Raw genomic sequence first — 20,000 nt, 5'->3', positions numbered from 1 at the left:
ATCTAAATCATTGTTATAGTAGGGGACTGCCTTATCAAATATTTATGTTGAAGAGCAGAGATTAGATATCCTATTACTGATGATAGCTATCAGGTTTTAAACACTATAGAGGGATGACAGGACTGCTTGTGGGTATAAGAGAGCTTCTCATTTGGTTTATGGTAGGACGGAAAACATTTAAAAAATCAACTTTGGACAGATTAGTGGTAACAGTAATTTTGAAATCTAATTGACTAAATGTACACATGAATTTTTTTCTTAAATTTATTGAGTGTATGACCGCCATAGCCATGAGATATGGCCAAGCCATCGTCCAGGTATGGCAAATGTCGTGGGATGGGAAATTGGATCTCAGTGTGTTTAAGGTAAAGACCTACAAGATAACAGATTTCAGCGCTACAAGATACCAAATGTCATCTTTTAACCCATGCCGAGCATATCCCTCAATATCAAGATGGTTCTCAATATGGAGGGATATGTTAATATTGGCCACATAAATCTGAGCTTTATCATGTACGCGAGAGAAAAAAAAACTCTTCTATTCAGTAAGGGCTTAGCACGGGTAGCAAAATCCGATGGAGATGAACTGTTCGACGTATCAGTGGGATCGTATGACAGAGCAGTCATTGTAATAATGATAGTAGTAGTAGTAGTAGTAGTAGTAGTAGTAGTAGTTGCAGCAGCAGCAATAGTAGTAGTAGTAGTAGTAGTAGTAGTAGTTGCAGCAGCAGCAACAGCAGCAGCAGCAGCAGCAGTAGTAGTAGTAGTAGTAGTAGTAGTAGCAGCAGCAACTACAGTAGTAGTAGTAATAGTAGTAGTAGTAGTAGTAGCAACAGTAGTAGTAGTAGTCGTAGTAGTAGTAGTAGTAGTAGTAGTAGTAGTAGTAGCAACAGTAGTAGTAGTAGTAGTAGTAGTAGTAGTAGTAGTAGTAGTAGTAGTAGTAGTTTCTAATTTAGACACAAGGCCAGCAATTTTGAGAAGAGATTAGTCGATTATCTTCAACCTCTGTTCATGATTGTTACTTTATTTTATCGGCCCCGGAGAAATGCATTGCAAACTTGCCCTCGAAGAGGTTTGAACTCAGAAGACAAAGATCTGAAAAAATACTGCAAATGCAAAGTATTTTTTCGACGCACTAACGATTCATATAATTCTTTGACAATAATTCGATACTTTGGTACAGCACCATATGGAAGCACTCCGTCGGTAACGACGATGAGGGTTCCGGTTGATCCGAATCAACGGAACAGTCTGCTCGTGAAATTACCGTGTAAGTGGCTGAGCACTCCACAGACACGTGTGCCCATAACGTAGTTCTCGGGGATATTCAGCGTGACACAGAGAGTGACAAGGCCGGCCCTTTGAAATACAGGTACAACAGAAACAGGAAATAAGAGTGAGAGAAAGTTGTGGTGAAAGAGTACAGCAGGGATCACCACCATCCCCTGCCGGAGCCTCGTGGAGCTTTAGGTGTTTTCGCTCAATAAACACTCACAACGCCCGGTCTGGGAATCGAAACCGCGATCCTATGACCGCGAGTCCGCTGCCCTAACCACTGGGCCATTGCGCCTCCACCCAGCACCATATATATTTCCAAAGAAGAAGCAAATCTAATCGATTTTATTGATTCCAGAAAAGTCAATAACAGTAGGATTTGAACTTAAGCATTTGTTTAGTCTAATGCTGTGCTATCGTTGCCACCCGACTGTCTTCAGATATCTCTTCATAAATATTTCCAGAAAAGCATGAATAATTACGGTTCTCCGTGTAATGAATTTTCCTTATAGCATCATCACCCAGGCCACTAAAAAAGAAATACCGTAAATCCTCGAGTATAATCCGCATTTTACCCCCAAAATTTAACGGTCAAAATCCCTAGTGCGTCCTATATACGAGGTTAAAAATGAAAATTATTTTCTAAGCAATGTCCGAGTCTCTATTTGCTGTCTGGCAATGTTTATTCAGACGCATTTTGTGATGTCGGGTTCGAAAATACCTTAAGCTAAGCCTGAAAGCAATGAAGTCATAAAAGAATCATCCATAACTTGCAGTAAGCAACATTTATTAAACGTTATTACTGTTATTTCTTTATTTTCTGCAAACAAAATGCACAAAAAATCTACACGTTTGCATTATGTTATATATACAATAACAATAAAGGACGTTACCGTATACAGTTTTACAAATCAAGGACGTTATCTGGACCTCCTTGACTCAAGTTAGAGAAGGGGTGCGTATTATACACAAGGTTTAGGTTTTTCAGAGGTACAGCCCCCTAAAAATCCCCTGAGTATTATACTCAAGGATTTACAGTACTTTTCTGATGGTTTAAGACACACGGACACGTGAGAAGCACCTCAATTTCAGTAGCATATATTCAGAAGAAAATGTTTGTGTATTAAAGCAAGTAATATCTGAAGCAAACTCATGTAGCCCTCGGGGTAATTTTGGGGGACTTTTTTCGGCGGGGGAGGAGTGCATCTTATATGTCATTAAATACGGAACTTCTTTGCCGTTTACAAAAAGAAACACTTATTCTTGAAAATGAAACTGTTATTCTGGACAATAAAACCGTTATTCTACATACACGTAAATTGTAAAAGCACTAGTTTATCTGTACAAACCACCTGCGTGGTTCTGATTACCGGAATCAGTCAACAGTTTTGGCTGCTTTTTAAATAGACAAACAGATAATAGTACATTAGCACAGTTCTCGAAGAGTCGTAGCTGACCGAGTTGATAGAATAATTCTATGTTCTTGGACAAGGAATCAAACTTTTCGCTGTTTCTGTTCCTGTAACCGTACCTAGGAGTAAAGGGACTGGTCCGTGCCAGGCAACGCTTTTATGACGGGTCACTTTTGTATCTGTCGTACAGGGGTGTGTGGGAACAATGGGGGAAGCCAATTCAAGACTGATGCGGGCAGCATGCATTCTAGCTATGTCACTGGTCTGTGCTAATGATTCTACCAGGAGGAGGAGGGGGAGGAAGAAGAAGAAGAAGAAGAAGAAGAAGAAGAAGAAGGAGAAGGAGGAGGAGGAGAAGAAGAAGAAGGAGAAGGATCAGAAGGAGAAGGATAAGAAGAAGAAGAAGAAGAAGGAGGAGGAGGAGGAGAAGAAGAGAAGAAGAAGAAGAAGAAGAAGAAGAAGAAGAAGAAGAAGAAGATCATCTAATCCAAGCAAACAATATGGCTGCCATCAGTCGGTGTGTTTACATGCCACAGCGTTTGTGTTTTTGTTATCAAGATTATTCTGGCAGGCATTTATCTGTTTTGGCAAGTGGGAGATTATCGTGCGCAATGGCGGTGGTTGTCGGTGGTAATGCGGACAGTGGTGGTGTTGGTGGTGTTGGAGCCTGTTTTGTTTAGGTTAGAAGTGTTGATGTTGATGGCGGCAACGTTGAAGATTCCAATATCGATGGAGATGCTATTGATAATAAGCAAAGATAGTATTTTGGCAGTTTTGCTGTTGTTGTTGTTGTTGATAGTGGTGTTGTTGTAGATTATAGCTCGTACAGGTCAGCCTTAGTGAGCAGACCTTTTGATCAAAAGCGATCCAGCTGTGACCGAGGCGTGTTAGATTTGGGCATAGTTTATCTAAGACTATATTATTTAACGTGTCTCACCTTGTTTAAGATGGTTGACTATTGATTTGGCGAGAGATTTGACTGATAATTCTAGCAGAACAAGCGACCACATGAAGCCATCCTTGTTTGCTAGTTACAGATGTTGTTGGAGTTGGAGTTGTTGTTGTTGTGGTGGTGGTGATTGTGGTGGAAGAGGGGTGGGAATATAATTGAAAGCCTGAGAGAAATGAAAAATATGAAACATGTTCAGAGAACATCATTTACATTATTTACATTATTTACATTTGACGGATATTTGTCCTCATCTTGTTTGTTGTTAACACAACTTTTCGTTTCGAACCTGGGTTCTCATTCCTAAGGTATTTTTCCATGTTATTATTATTATTATTATTATTATTATTATTATTATATTATTATTGTTATTATTATTATTGTTATTAGGTTATTATTATTATTGTTATAAGGGTGGATGCTACTGGTGGGACTACAAGCTACAGTAGCATCCACCCTTAGGGGGTTAGCCACATTTAAGTGGCAAATGTACTTCACAATATTATCATTATTATTATTATTATCATTATTATTATTATTATATTATTATTATTATTATTATTATTATTTTATTATTATTATTATTCAGGTCACTGCCTGGAATTGAACTCGGAATCTTGGGGTCAGTAGCCCGGCGTCTTAACCACTACGCCACATGTCCGTGGGCATAAGACACCAATAGAATAAATACGAGGCTGACAAAAAATATAAGTGCTGGGTTCGATTCGTTCGACTATAAATTCTTCAAGGTGGTGCCCCAGCAAGGCCGCAACCTAATGACTGAAACAAGTAAAAGAAAAAAGACTGAATTATCAATAGAAGTAAAACAAATACAATTCCCAGGAAAAAAAAGAAAAACCCAACAAACAAAACAACTCTGCAAACAACAAAAACCATTTTTACATTATCCTTTCTTTATTTCAGATTTTAATTTTCCTCCATCTCCTTGCTCCACTATCATCATCATCATCATCATCATCGCCTATAATAGTTCTCATGAGTATATATTTATATATACCAAGCCTTGGTGTCAGTGTCTCCGTTGGAGAAGAAACGGGACTGTGTGTGTTTGTGTTTTAAGGAGGGAGGCTGCGAAATGATATTTTTTAAAAAATATGTTTTATCCATTTTCTTTTAAAATTTCATTATTTATTTATTTATTCATTTATTTACTCAAAAGATAAGGTTTGTAAATTGTCAGGATCGTTAGAGCACAGAAAGAGAGAGAGAGAGAGAGGGGGGGAGAAAGAATCTTTGCTGTATTTGGCTTACAACCCTTTACGTTCTGAGTTCAAATGCCACTAAGCCCGACTTTGCAGGTCATCTTTTACTTGGAACGATTTAAAGAAGTTTCACCAATCAACTTCTGACCGGGAATTGATTTTTCTTGACTGTTCTTTTCTGCTAGATAAAAAATGCAGCTTTGTTATGCAGATGATTTCCAAAAAGAATGAAATGGTGCTAAGAACTTCGTAAGGAGTAAGCTACAAACATAAATAAATATGCGTATTTTATACATTTTCTTCCTTATTCCTTAGTTTCGAAATCAAACTACAAATCCTGCCAAATATTATTATGATAGGATTATCTCCCCTGTACTAATCGTCCGCCAGAAGTCTCCACGTGCTTTCGCCACTTTTACTTTTAACACGATGACCTCTTGGATGCACAAACATCCACCATCACATTCACCACTATACACTATGTTACCTATACTACGTGCATAATCATGAAAAAACACATACACACATGGTCAGGTATTTTTAAGAGCATGTCTGTATAGGTATATGTCTACTGTATATATATATATATATACCACAGTACCTCCTAAAACTAGACACCAATATCTAAGTGTTATCAAAGCCTAACTAGATAACTTATGAAGAAAACCAACCAATGCCAAAATTAATGATCCCCAAAAACTATGAATCCCCAAATATTTTCCACTTAAAAAGAATGAAGGACAACCCAGAATATAGAGAGACTAAGATATAAGAAATTCACAGTCAAGCAGAGCGAATGTGCTGTATACACACACGATATATATATATATATATATATATATATATATTATATATATATATATATATATATATTATATATATATATAACTGGAATGGGGTTTCGACTAATTAAATCCATGCCATCGGCTCCTCTGGGCAGACGAGTAAATGCCAACGATTTTGAGGTCAGTCCATAGAGGATTGGAAGTATTTATTATAATGCCAATGGGATACTGGGGTAATAGATATAATGACCCACATATCACAATGGACTGGACACATTGAACAATTAATGATAATAATAATTATTATTATTATAATTGTTGTTTTTGAGATAAGCACAGAAAACTTTGGAGGTTGAGATTATTCCATCGACTCCAGCACTTGACTGGTACTTTACTGATCCTGAGGGGATGAAAATCAAAGCTGACCTCAGCAGGATTTGCATTTAGAACAGTGGTTGGTGAAACCGGGTTTTGTTTAAGATTTTATTATTAAAGTTTATGTGGCTATACTCAAGGTATTTTAACAATTTTTTATACATTTCTTAATGATATTTAATTATTAAAGGTCCAGTAGAGTAAAATAGGAATAAATGGGGTCCATAGGGGTGGAAATGGTTGAGAACCATTGGTTTAGAAAGTAAAGAGCCGGAAGAAATGCTGCTAAACATTTTGTCCGACTCGTTAACGATTCTATCACTTCCCGGCCCTTCGATTTTAGCATAAGCACAATGCCTAAAAATATGGTCGGGGGATGGCTTAGATATGATTAAACCACCCTCAGTTCTTGACTGGTATTTCATTTCATCAACTTCGGGTGGATGAAAGGCAAAGTCAACTTCGGCCGACTTGAATTTAGAAAGTAAAGTGCCGGAAGAAATACAGCAAGTCATTTTGTCCGACGCGCTAACAATTCTGCCAATCTCATGAGGCTGCAGATATTTACACACTGATCAATATTTCAATCGATATTTCTTCGTCTTTATCGTTTCCCTTCATCACTGGTTCGATCCTCTGCCGCGGAACGGATTCGATTCATTTTTATATAATATTTTTACGGTTTTGTTTTTATTTGTATATTATTATTATAATATTATAATTATTATTTGTATATTTATTCATTTATTATTCTTTTTATGTATGTATGTATGTATGTATGTATGTATGTATGTATGCGTTTGTGCTTGTATTTGAGCGTCTGGGTCTGTCCGGACTACAACGTTGATATAGTAGACAAAGCTGGGGCGTGGGTTTGTAGACTGGCCACCAAGTCACGTGCTACGACCACCGACATTTCAGGTAACAAATGTATGACCACAGTAGTTTGCAACCCCCATGGTGGCATGTTGACTCCGAGCGTGACTGTTCTGCGACTGATCGGCACCGTTCTTGGTCGGCTGTTTTTCCAGGACTCGTTACAACGATGGAACTGCAAAAGAAGGATACAGAATTACATAAATAAAATTTTTTTTTAAATTAGCAAATGAAATCATGAATTGAACCCTTCTTTAATCCACACTGTTTATAACAATACACAGGGGTCCGACCGAGTGTCATGAGGTATACCTTTGAAACCGGGTACCAATTACAGCTTAAGGGGTCCATAGGGGTGGTGGTGGTTGAGAACCATAGGTTTAGAAAGTAAAGAGCCGGAAGAAATGCTGCTAAACATTTTGTCCGACTTCTTAACGATTCTTTCACTTCCCGGCCCTTCGATTTTAGCATAAGCACAAGGCCTAAAAATACGGTCGGGGGATGGCTTAGATATGATTAAACCACCCTCAGTTCTTGACTGGTATTCCTCCTGAAAATTACCCCGAATACCAGCCTACTTCTAAGAAACCCTATATGAAGGTTCGGATTCCTGGCATATTTTACCCTTATCTTTTACTTGTTTCAGGCATTAGACTACGGCCATGCTGTGGCACCACTTTGAAGAATGTTTAATCAAATGAATCGACCCCAGTATTTATTTATTTTAAGCCTGATACTTATTCAATCGGTACATTTTGTCAAACAGCTAAGTTAAGGCGACGTAAACACACAGACACCGGTTGTCAATCGGTGGTGGGGGACAAGCACAGATACAAAAAAAACACACACACACACCCATGACAGGCTTCCAAATCCACTCACAAAGCTTTGCTCGGCCCGCGGCTATAGTAGAAGACACTTAAAGCCCAAGATGCCATGCAGTGAGACTGAACCCGGAAACTAGCGGTTGAGAAGCAAACTTCTTACCACGCAGCCATGTCTGCGCCTATGCATAGTGATTGAAGAAAAGGCTTGCTAAAATCGAAGTCCGATTTGCTTGTAAGCCGGCAAATACGATTCGGTCAAGTACGCTGTTTCCCTTCGCCGGTTAAAACCGTTGACGAATCGGACCAAATGTTTAGCAGCATTTCTTCCGGCTCTTTACTTTCTAAACCAATGGTTCTCAACCATTTCCACCCCTATGGACCCCATTAATTCCTATTTTACTCTACTGGACCTTCAAACCCATTCAATATTAAAGAAATAATCTTAAAGTTCTTTAATAATTAAATATCATTAAGAAATGTTTTTAAAACATTGTTAAAATACGTTGAGTATTGTGGAAATATAGCCACATAAACTTTAAGATACGATCCAACGAGGAAACCTTTACATGGTCAGTCACTCATCTAGAAATAGCAGCCAAATTTCCTTCAGAGTATATCCTACTGTCTTAGACGGAAGGAAGGAACACGTTTGAGAATATATAAAACAAGTGATTTACGGGTCGGGCTAGGAACCATCTTGGATCAAATGTTTGCAGGACCAGAAGTGACCAACAGTCAAATACCGACGGCAACAATAACAGCAACAACTGTTACTACTACTACTACTACTACTACTACTAACTACTACTACTACTACTGCTGCTGCTGCTGCTGCTGCTACTACTACTACTACTACTACTGCTGCTGCTGCTACTACTACTACTACTACTACTACTACTACTACTACTACTACTACTACTGCCACTGCCGTTGCTGCTGCTGCTGCTGCTACTACTACTACTACTACTGCTACTACTACTACTGCTGCTGCTGCTCCACCTACTACTGCTACTACTACTACAACTACTACTACTGCTGCTGCTGCTACTGCTACTACTACTATTGCCGCTGCTGCTGCTGCTACTACTACTACTACTACTACTATTGCCGCTGCTGCTGCGCTGCTGCTAACTACTACTACTACTACTACTATACTACTACTACTACTACTACTACTACAACTAATACTACTACTACAACTACTACTACTACTACAACTACTACTACTGCTACTGCTGCTACTACTAATACTACTACTGCTGCTGCTGCCGCTACTACTACTACTACTACTACTGCTGCTACTACTACTACTACTACAACTAATACTACTACTACAACTACTACTACTACAACTACTACTACTGCTACTGCTGCTACTACTAATACTACTACTACTACTACTACTAATACTACTGCTACTACTACTACTGCTGCTGCTGCTGCTGCTGCTGCTAATTGCTTGGTTGGGTGATATAAAACACAATTAAGGAGGCGTGCGATACCCGATAACATCAGGTACACGTGTTCACATTAACTTTTATGCGCGTGTCAACGAGTGTGTGCACGTGTGTGTACGTGCGTGCGTGTGTATGCATGCGTGTGTGTGTGCATGCATGCGCGTGTGTATGTGTGTGGTATGTGTGAGTGCGCGCGCGTTTTGGGGGGTGAAGAGAGACGTATATTATGCTTGGCGGTTAGGGTTAGCTCAGCGAACAATTCCAATCGCGTTTTCTCGGTCTCTTTTCGAAGAGATGAGTTGCTTCAGAAGAATGGTAATACTAGGCGTGGTGGTATAGCTTAACGATACACGGGCGGCGGGGACGGGGTGGGGGGACGAGGTGGGGAGGAGGGATAGAAGAGAAAGAAAGAGCAGCAACATAGACAACAACAACAACAACAACAGCAACAACAACAACATAACCACCGTCACCACCTCTCCGCCACCCCTCCCGCATACCATACCCATCGACTAACATCACTTATAACACCTGAAGCGATATCATTACCACAACCGTCATTATCACCACCACCACCACCACCACCATCCCACATATAACTACCCAAACTATCATCATCATTATCATCATCATCATTATCATCACGACTACTGCGACTGAGGCATTCACATACCAAATAACCTATATACTACATATATATATCTACATAATATACATACATATATATAATTATATATTATATATATATATATAATATATGTTGGCCTGCTCGCTAGCCAGCGGGGTGGCGTCATTCGAAGGCTAAAACAATGCGAACGCATTGTGACCAGCGATGTGTAACAACATCTGATGGTCTCACGTGATATATATATATCTATATTATATATATATCTATATATATATATATATATATATATAATATATATATACTACGGGTATATATATATTTTATTTTATACATGCAAACCCACTATCACACCAGCCAGCCAGCCAACCAGCCTGCCAGCTAGACAGCCAGACAGCCTGTCATGCAGACAGACAGACAGGCAAGCAAGCCGACAGACAGACAGACAGACAACTTGACAGTAAAACAGACTGACACACAGACAGAGAAAGCTCTGGAATCTAAGGAATTGTTTCAGATGCAAACGTGATGAGGACCAGGTGCCCGTACTTAGTGAAGCAATTACCCCCCACCAGCCCCACCTCCAACCCCCACCTCCACCCGTTTAAATTACCACCAACACCACCACAACCACTAACTACCCTAATCACCATCACTATCATCATCAGCTGTGGTAGCAGCAGCACCAGCACCGCCACCGTCACCACCACTACCACCACCACCATAACCACAATCATCATCATCATCATCATCATCATTATCATCATCATCAGCATCAGTTGCAGCACCACTACCGCTACCATTACCGCTGCTGCCACCACCACCACCACCACCACCAACAACAACAACAACATCAACATCACCCCTTCCACACGCCAACTCCCTAAACAGTAACCCCAACAAACACATCACAATAGATAGCGCCTATGATATCGTTACCATGTGCACAGCGGATGCTTTAACGTTTTGCTGATTTCTCTGTCAGTGGTTCTCAGCCGGGGTCCATATGGCCCTTTTAAGGGCCCACATAAGATTTTGCTATTAAACTTTATGTGCAATATTTTTTAGGCGCAGGCGTGGCTGTGTGGTAAGAAGCTTGCTTCCCAACCACATGGTTCCGGGCTCAGTCCCACTGCGTGGCACGTTGGGCAAGTGTCTTCTGTTATAGCCCCGGGACAGCCAAAGCCTTGTGAGTGGATTTGGTAGACGGAAACTGAAAGAAGCCTACTGTATATATATATATATATATATATGTGTGTGTGTGTGTGTGTGTGTGTGTGTGTGTGTGTGTTTGTGTTTGTCCCCCACCATCGCTTGGACCTGGAACCATGTGGTTGGTAAGCAAGCTACTTACCACACAGCCACTCCTACGCCTAAAAGCTAAATCTCCAATCAAATCTCAGCGAGCGATCTTCAAAAGAGACGGTCACATCAAACACTGTGATCGTAGATAGATATACAAAATGACAGGTCATCATACATCGGTTACGAGGGCTGACGTGGAACTAAACAAAAAAAAAATAGGCGTGTGCACGAGTTACTTTATACCTTCGTGAAAGGCATGGGCATCACAGCTTCCCATTTATTTATTGTCCGTAAGTCGGACTTCATTTGCATAAGGAACATGCTTTTCTCGTTCGCCGCCACTGTATCGCATGACGTAAAGGCTGATAAAAAAGGAGACTGGCTTCAGATAACGAACTGGTGGTGGATGGATAGTAGGAAAGAGAGACAGAGAGAGAGGGGGGGCAGACAAACAACCAGACATTCAGACAGCCAGACAGAAAGATCTGTTACAGGATCCAATTATATAAGACGGGAAACGAAAGAAACGAAAGAAATCGGTTGATGGTATTCTTATCTGTGAATGAATGTTCAGGGCGAGTGTTTGAGTGTATACATGTATGTACACGAATGCATTTAATGGTTTTGTCTGTGTCCATAAATTTCATTTACACTATCTAAAATACAGAAAACAAATCCAAAAATAAGGATTGCCAAGAAGAGATTATTGGAAAATGTAGACAAAGAAATAAAGTTTGATTAGAAGCGTAAGAACACTTCCGGGTGGGCTCCACTGGTGGCACACAACACACCTACAAGATCTCAACTCTAATCGATAGACTAAATTGCGGAAGCTGTAAAGATAATTTATGGAACACCCTATATATATATATTCTTTTATTTGTTTCAGTCATTTGACTGCGGCCATGCTGGAGCACCGCATTTAGTCGAGCAAATCGAACCCAGGACTTATTCTTTGTAAGCCTAGTGCTTATTCTATCGGTTTCTTTTGCCGAACCGCTAAGTTACGGGGACGTAAACACACCAGCATCGGTTGTCATGCAATGCTAGGGGGACAAACACAGACACACACATATATATATATACATATATACGACAGACTTCCTTCACCTATATATATATATTATTTTGTTTCAGTCATTTGACTGCGGCCATGCTGGAGCAAATCGATCTCAGGACTTATTCTTTGGAAGCCTAGTACTTATTGATGGCTAAAGCTAATCCTCGCAAGTTTGCTCTTTTACGGCCGAGTTTGGCTAGAGGTAAGGTGAAATGAAATGTTTTGCTCGAGAACACAACGCGCAGCTCGGCCGGGGAAACGAACCCAAGATCTAGCGCTCGTAAATGCAGCACCGCCCTAACCACTAGCCCATGCGTCTTTAGACACACAGAACACACACTCCCCCCACAAAATATATATTATTATATATATAATATATAATATATATATATATATGTATATGTGTGTTATATATACACACACACATATATGTAAGCATTATATGTACATCTGTATATATATATATATATATATATATATATATATATATATATGAGTGAGAGAGAGAGAGAGGGAGGGAGAGAGAAAGAGGGACAGAGAGAATGCCTTTAAGTAAGAGACAGTAAGAGATGTTGCTCAATCATTATTTCGCTACCGTTTCTTGTAGAACGATGACCTCCTTGATACAGGAGCAATCTATTGACCTCTTTTACATTTCGTACTAGGCGCCATCTAATTACTGGCTGGTTGCTGTGATGAAGATGCTGCTGACATCAAAGAACCCCGAGATTAAACCACACTAATTAATTTATGATGTTTTTCTTTTGCGGCAATTACTCTGTAATGGCAATATACTCACATAAGCACACGCACACGCATGCACCCGTGCATAAATATATAGATATTTGTGTTTGTATATATACACACACACCACACCACACACACACACAACACAAACACATATATGTGCTCCCCGAAAACCATAAAAAACTATTATATATATACTAGTATATTACCCGTCATACGACGGGTAACCTTGGAAGAATACTTTTACCACCATAGATAATATCAGGAAATACACACATTAATACGTACAATAATTATAATTAAACTCTTATAAGCATTCTTGATGCCTATGCAAAATGATGAGGTGAATGCTCATTTTCAATATTTTTTTTTGATTCCTGAAAATAAAAGTAAATAAAACAAATTTCTCATTTGTGTAGCTCACTCTGTAACACCGCTTAGGCTAGAAGTTAGCCCAAACGCTCCCACCGTACCTCTCTATGCAAGAGCATGGTCTTTGATCGACCACGAAACAGAGATGTTAAATTTTTCTCTTTGAGGTGCCACATGAATTTAGCCAACGATGTGCAGATTTCTTTTGTGCTTAAAAGAGTGAACGTGATAATGTAACGTGACATTGATTTTTGTTACAGACGCGCTTGTGTAGTAATAAACACTCTTTGGTACTTTGACCGTACGCTTATATATTATATAGCATTGCATATTAGGCCTATAGTTATAAGAGGTTCTATTTATTGTATTAGTGCTAATGTTATTATTTATAGAAGATTACCATATTACATATTATAGTATATCTCAATATCTCCTCGGTGGTATTAAGATATCTTGGATGGTGCATCATTGTTTTATAAGTATCAGTAAAGATTCTCAAGGCTTGGTTACATAAGTAGATAGACAGACAGATAGATAGATAAATAGATAGGTAGATAGATAGACAGATAGATACATACATACATACATACATACATACATACATACAAACACAATACATACACAGACATTTATTTGCATATAAACCTGCTTATATATATAGGCAAAACTACGTATACATACAAGCATGGATACATGTATGCACATATGTGCACATACTTATCTATATACAAGTATGTATATACATATATACACATACTTATCTATATACAAGTATGTATATATACATGTTCATACGCCCACATTATACATATACAAACATGTAAGCGATCACTAGTATAAATGTTAATGTTCCCTGTAAGTTTCAATTTTCTTTTTCACCAGAAGTAGGTTATCTCCCTTACATTCACTACCAAATGCTGCTGGATCTCTCTGAGGATTTACTGAAGAGAGACGAGAGATGTCTTATTCACTATAATATTAATTATAACCAAGGCGCCGGGGAAATGCTTAGCGGTATTTCGTCTGTCGTTATGTTCTGAGTTCAAATTCTACCGAGGTCGACTTTGCCTTTCGTCCTTTCGGGGTCGATTAAAATAAGTACCAGTTACGCACTGGGGTCGATGTAATCGACTTAATCCGTTTGTCTGTCCTTGTTTGTCCTCTCTGTGTTTAGCCCCTTGTGTATAATAAAGAAATAGGTATTTCGTCTGCCGCTACGTTCTGAGTTCAAATTCCTCCGAGGTCGAATTTGCCTTTCATCCTTTCGACTGGTCCCCTCTCCCCCCAAATTTCGGGCCTTGTGCCTAGAGTAGAAAAGAATATTAATAATAACCGTATACTATGTACAACATGCATTTTAACCTCAAGATGTGCTAACGACCCGCAACTGTTGTAAGTTGAATAGCGTCAATTGTAGTAAAATTCCTATGGAGTGACATATGCTATATTTTGGAGAGCGGGTTGGGTGGTGGAATTTCACCGCCCCAGGGACACGGTGAGTCGGTACGGCTTTCAGACGTTTTGCAAAAGGTGAATGTCAAATTGCTGCTTTATATATATATATAATATATATATATATATATATATATATATATATATATTATACATAAACAAAGTCAAATGCGATACAATAAAATTAATACATATATATATATATGTATATATATATATATATATATATTATATATATATATATATATAAAAATACATAGATATTGATAAAATGCATATATTTCATATATATATATAATATATATATATATAGCATACGTAAAGAACGGACAGTTTGACGTCTATCTTTAGCATACAAAGGATCCACTTAGTGGTCTCTCCTCTTACTTGTATGTATATATATTACACAACATATTATATATACACACATAAATATAAATATGCATGTATACATGTATTTGCATATATATATTTATATACATACACACGCATATATATATGTATATATACATCTACATACATATTTATGTATGTGTGTATATGTAGTATACAAATAACGTACATATACATACATGCATATACAAATATATACTTATATATGTATGTGTGTACACGCGCGTGTACGTGTTCTTACGTGTGTGTGTATAATTGTGCAATATGTTGGTGACCCTATTCTTCTCTTCCACTCCCATCAGCCCCTATTCTCCTCCTTCTCCTACTCTTCCTCCACCTTTCCATTGCAGGGATCTACAGATAGGCATCCCCAATGTACCCTGAAATAGATGTAGTATATGTTCTAACTCCGACACCCGATACCCTGTTACAACACAACGGGACTTACTTAAAATAGTCTTTCGATAAAGGCTGGGATATATATGTTAGGGGATGTTGTCATAGTAGTGGTGGTGGTGGTGGTGGTGGTGATGGTGGTGGTGGTGGTGATGGTAGGTTTTGTGGAGTGAAGGTGCAGTAGTAGTAGTAGTAGTAGTAGTAGTAGTAGTAGTAGTAGTAGTGTGTGGTGGTAGTGGTGGTGGTGGTGGTGGTGGTGCTACTTAGCCCTATGTCAGCTTTAATTCCGTAGACGTGCGATATCAATGACATTCCAGCCATAGCCACCTCTCCCTATTTCTTTTAGGACGCCATTATTATCCAATTTGTAATTCCACTTAATGGGACGGTAAGCAAGCAATTTATTGGAGATGTGGCTGCTATTTCTAGCAGGTTCAGGGTTCACATAGGCGCCCCTCTCTTTCTGTTGCTTGTTGGTTTTGTTATTTTGTTCCTTGTTGTTGTTGTTGTTGTTGATGTTGTTGTTGTTGTTGTTGTTGTTGTGGTGGTGGTGGTGGTGGTGGTGATGGTGGTGACAGATTTCGGAGTAGTTGTGATCGCGTTAGTTGTGGTTCATGTATGTGTGTGCGTGTGTCTTTGCGTTTGTATTTTGTCTTCCATCATCACTTGACAACCTGTGTTGGTGTATTTACGTCCTCATAATTTAGCGGTTCGGCAAAAGGAACCGACAGAATGAGTACCAAGCTTTAAAAGATAACTGATGGGTTTGATCCATTCGACTAAAATTCCTCAACGTGTTGCTCCAGCAAGGCCGCAGTCTAATGATTGAAACAAGAAAAGACGAAGGTGCAAAATTATGTAATGTGCCTCAGGTTCTACATTTTAGTCCATCCTTCGTTGCGATGAATAGATTTATGACGTAACTGGACATCTGTAAACACAACAGACGTTCTACCATTGTACCAAAGCAATCCTTCGAATTTCGCCATCCAATTTAGAAGCTTTGTTCTTACTAGCAAGGATCGTATGTTGTTTAGAAACTTATTTTTAACGATGAAATTCGAAGCAAATAAAGCTGGATGGAGACGTTCGTAAGGTTTCTCTGGGACAATAGTTGTGATATTTACAGAAGAAATGGATTCGAGTTCCACGAACAGCCTTCAGCTTTTTCTATTGAAATATTTCTTATCTATAAGCTATTATTTATAGCCTTATCTACTTCAAGTTCCACCGTTGAAAGTAATACCCTCCACACACACACGTGTACATATGTATGCATATATATATATATATATATATATGGAGTGAGACAGACAGACCGGTAGGCAGAGACAGATACCCAGACAGTAGATAGAGGTTAGTGAAAAAATTTCAGGAAATGATAAACAGATAAGAATTTGTAGGAAGTTGAATGTATTCTGTTGGGTATGAAGACGAGGAGAGCAATAAACTGCTCGAAAGAAAGAAGCGAATGAGACCGAAAAATGACAGCTCGAAAGATAAAACTACAAGAATATAAGAATAAGAACTTGAAAGAAGTCGAGGAGTGGGAATGACGAAAGAAGAATCTGCAGTAAGATGGATGAACTTAACGATGGAGAAAGAACAAAGAAGATTGATAGAGAAAGCTATATGCACAAATGGATCCTTTCTTTATCCATTACTAGCAGTATCGCCCGACGTTGCTCGGGTTTGTTTCGATCCTTTAGAATTGGAATTTTTGAAAAGTACAAAGTTTTGCATTATGTAGCTTGTTATTCTCTTTAAGTGAACATTTTTCTGGTTGAAATACACCGAAAAATGGCGACACAGCAGTAAAAAAATCGTAAAAAATATGGATTTTCATAGAAAAAAAGCACCTTTTTGATGTAAATAATTTTTGGTGTTAACATGGTCCGATTTGAATTTTTGGTGTTATTCTACGGAATGAAGAGCAAGCCTTCTTTTATCATACTCTCAATTTTGGTCACCTTGTGCCGCAGGGCCTCGGAGGAGATAGTGTTAGATGAAGGCTACCAAACCTGCCATACACAGACAACTTCTGCTTTATATATAGAGAGATTTGCTTCAGTCATTGGACTGCAGCCATGTAATGGCACCGTTTTAATGGGTGTAGTCAAACAAATTGAGCACAGTAATTATTTTTAAGTTTGGTATCTATTTTATCGGTCTGTTTGCCGAACTGCTCAATGACAGGGTTGAAATCAAACCAACACCGGTTGCCATGTGGTGGGGAGAGACAAATACACACACGACAGGCTTCCACACAGTTTTCGTCTACCAAATACGATGGGAGAAAAAAATAATCGAAAAAGGATGGTGATTCGAAAAAAGATAAATAATTAATTAAATAAATGAATAAATGCAGGCGAGAAATAGAGAATGAAAGAAACAGCAGTAAAATAACTGAAAATTAGAAAAAAAAATGGAGGAATTAGAGAAGGTAATGGGAAATATTAATTTGAGGAGATAAAGGATCTTTTCGGTTTGAACGGCAGTTTTTTCTAGCGGTGTCATATGAAATTGTCACCCATAATTATGACCCTAGTATCAATCTGTTTTAGGGTTAGGGTTAGGGGGAAGGGTATCTTTTTTTCTTCAGAAATGTAAATAAACCCAATCTGTTTCTTAAACGAGGGACATATTCATACGGCACAGAATGTTTTCACCTCAATAGACGCCATCGATTGGTTGAAATTGCAGAAATTGAAGAAAAAAAAGCAACAAATATCTTACAAACTATAGAATTTTCTCAAGAAAGCCAAGAGAAAAAGATGTTTTATAAACGCATTCGACCAGTATACGAAGTTTAAAAGTGTTTAGTTACGTGGAAATTATTTTTTAAAAACTGCCGTTCAAACCGAAAAGTTCCTAGATAAAAATTAAACAAAATGTAAGAAGCAGTGAAGGAACGTGAAACGAGAATGAAAGCAGAATGAGTGAAGAATAAAGAATAAAGAATAAGAATAATATGAGGAATGAAAGAAGAAGAGAGAAATGTAAGAGTAAAGGCAGAAAAGTCAGCAATTTTCAGAGGTAGATTTATCAGATTATAAATATGAAATTCCAGGAAGTGATAATCAGACGACAGATAAGCAGACGGTATTCGGCAAGGTGAAGGACGTTTGCTTTACAAGGTCAGATGATGGAGGAAAGGGAAGGGAGGAAGAAAGACAGAGGGAGGGGGAATGTAGGGGGATGAGAGATGCTGGCTTACTCTGGTGTTGTATGTGTGTGTAGATGGAAGTATGTGTGAATGTGTGTGTGGGAGAAGAAAAGAGACAAAGAAAGAGAATCAGAATCTTTTTTGAGTGATTGTGTGTGGAGGATGACAGGATGGCGATATATATATAAATAGATGTTTATAGAGGAAGAGAGAGAGAGAGAGAGAGAGAGAGAGAGAGAGAGAGAGAGAGAGAGAGAGAGAGAGAGAGATGTAATAGAGGAAGAGTGTATGGCGAGGACTGAAACACACGCCGATACACACACACACACACACACAACAATACACACGCACACGCACGCACACACACACATACACACACACACAGGTGTAGTTCAACATTTCTCTAACTGATTGAAGATAAAGATAGATAGATAGAGAGAGAGAAGTAGAGGTAGATAGACAGAGATAGGAAGAGACGAAGACAGACATAGTGTTTGTGTGTGTATGTGAGAGAGAGAGAGGGGGGAAGAGACGGAATTTGTGTGCTTGTTTATCAGTCTGTGTGTGTGTATGTGTGTGTGTGTGTGTGTTTTGAGTGAGAGAGAGAGAGGGAGGGAGAGAGAGAGGAAGGGAGAGAGAGAGAGGAAGGGGAGAGAGAGAGGGCGGTTCGGTGTACGTTAAAGAACTTGAGTTCAAGGACAAAAGCTAGTTTACACGAGAAGGAAGAAGAAGAAGAAGAAGAAGGAGAGGAGGAGGAGGAGGAGGGGGGGGAGGAGGGGAGAGGGGTAGGAGGAGGAGGGGGAGGAGGTGGGGGAGGAGGAGAGGAGAAGGAGGAGGGCAATAAATAAAACAAGAGAGGAAAAAGAGAAGTAATAGGTGTTGGAATATGAAAAGAAGTGGATGTGGTTTGGTTGGGCGAAAGTATTGCGATATCCACCCCCAACACACACACAAACACACAAACACACACACACAGCTCATACACACCCCCACACACCCACTCACGCACAGGCTCCTACCATATGTCGATGTAACTATCACCATTAACATCATCACCACCGCTTCCAGAAGATCTTCGCTATCTTTCACATAACGCAACTGAAAGCAGAACTAAAGTGAAAGCCCTTAACTTTCAACCGACAAAACCAGGGGTTCCCGACCATTTTTAAGCTATGGAACCCCTTCGTTCCCCTTTCGTTCCTGTAGACCTTCATAACGATTCGATTATTCTTGTATTCGTTTACTTGTTTTTTAGTCATTTGACTGCGGCCATGCTGGAGCACCGTCTTTAGTCGAACAAATCGA

Source organism: Octopus sinensis, linkage group LG11 (genome assembly GCF_006345805.1).
Source record: "Octopus sinensis linkage group LG11, ASM634580v1, whole genome shotgun sequence".
NCBI classification, from domain to species: Eukaryota; Metazoa; Mollusca; class Cephalopoda; order Octopoda; family Octopodidae; genus Octopus; species Octopus sinensis.
This window is presented reverse-complemented; position numbering follows the sequence as displayed.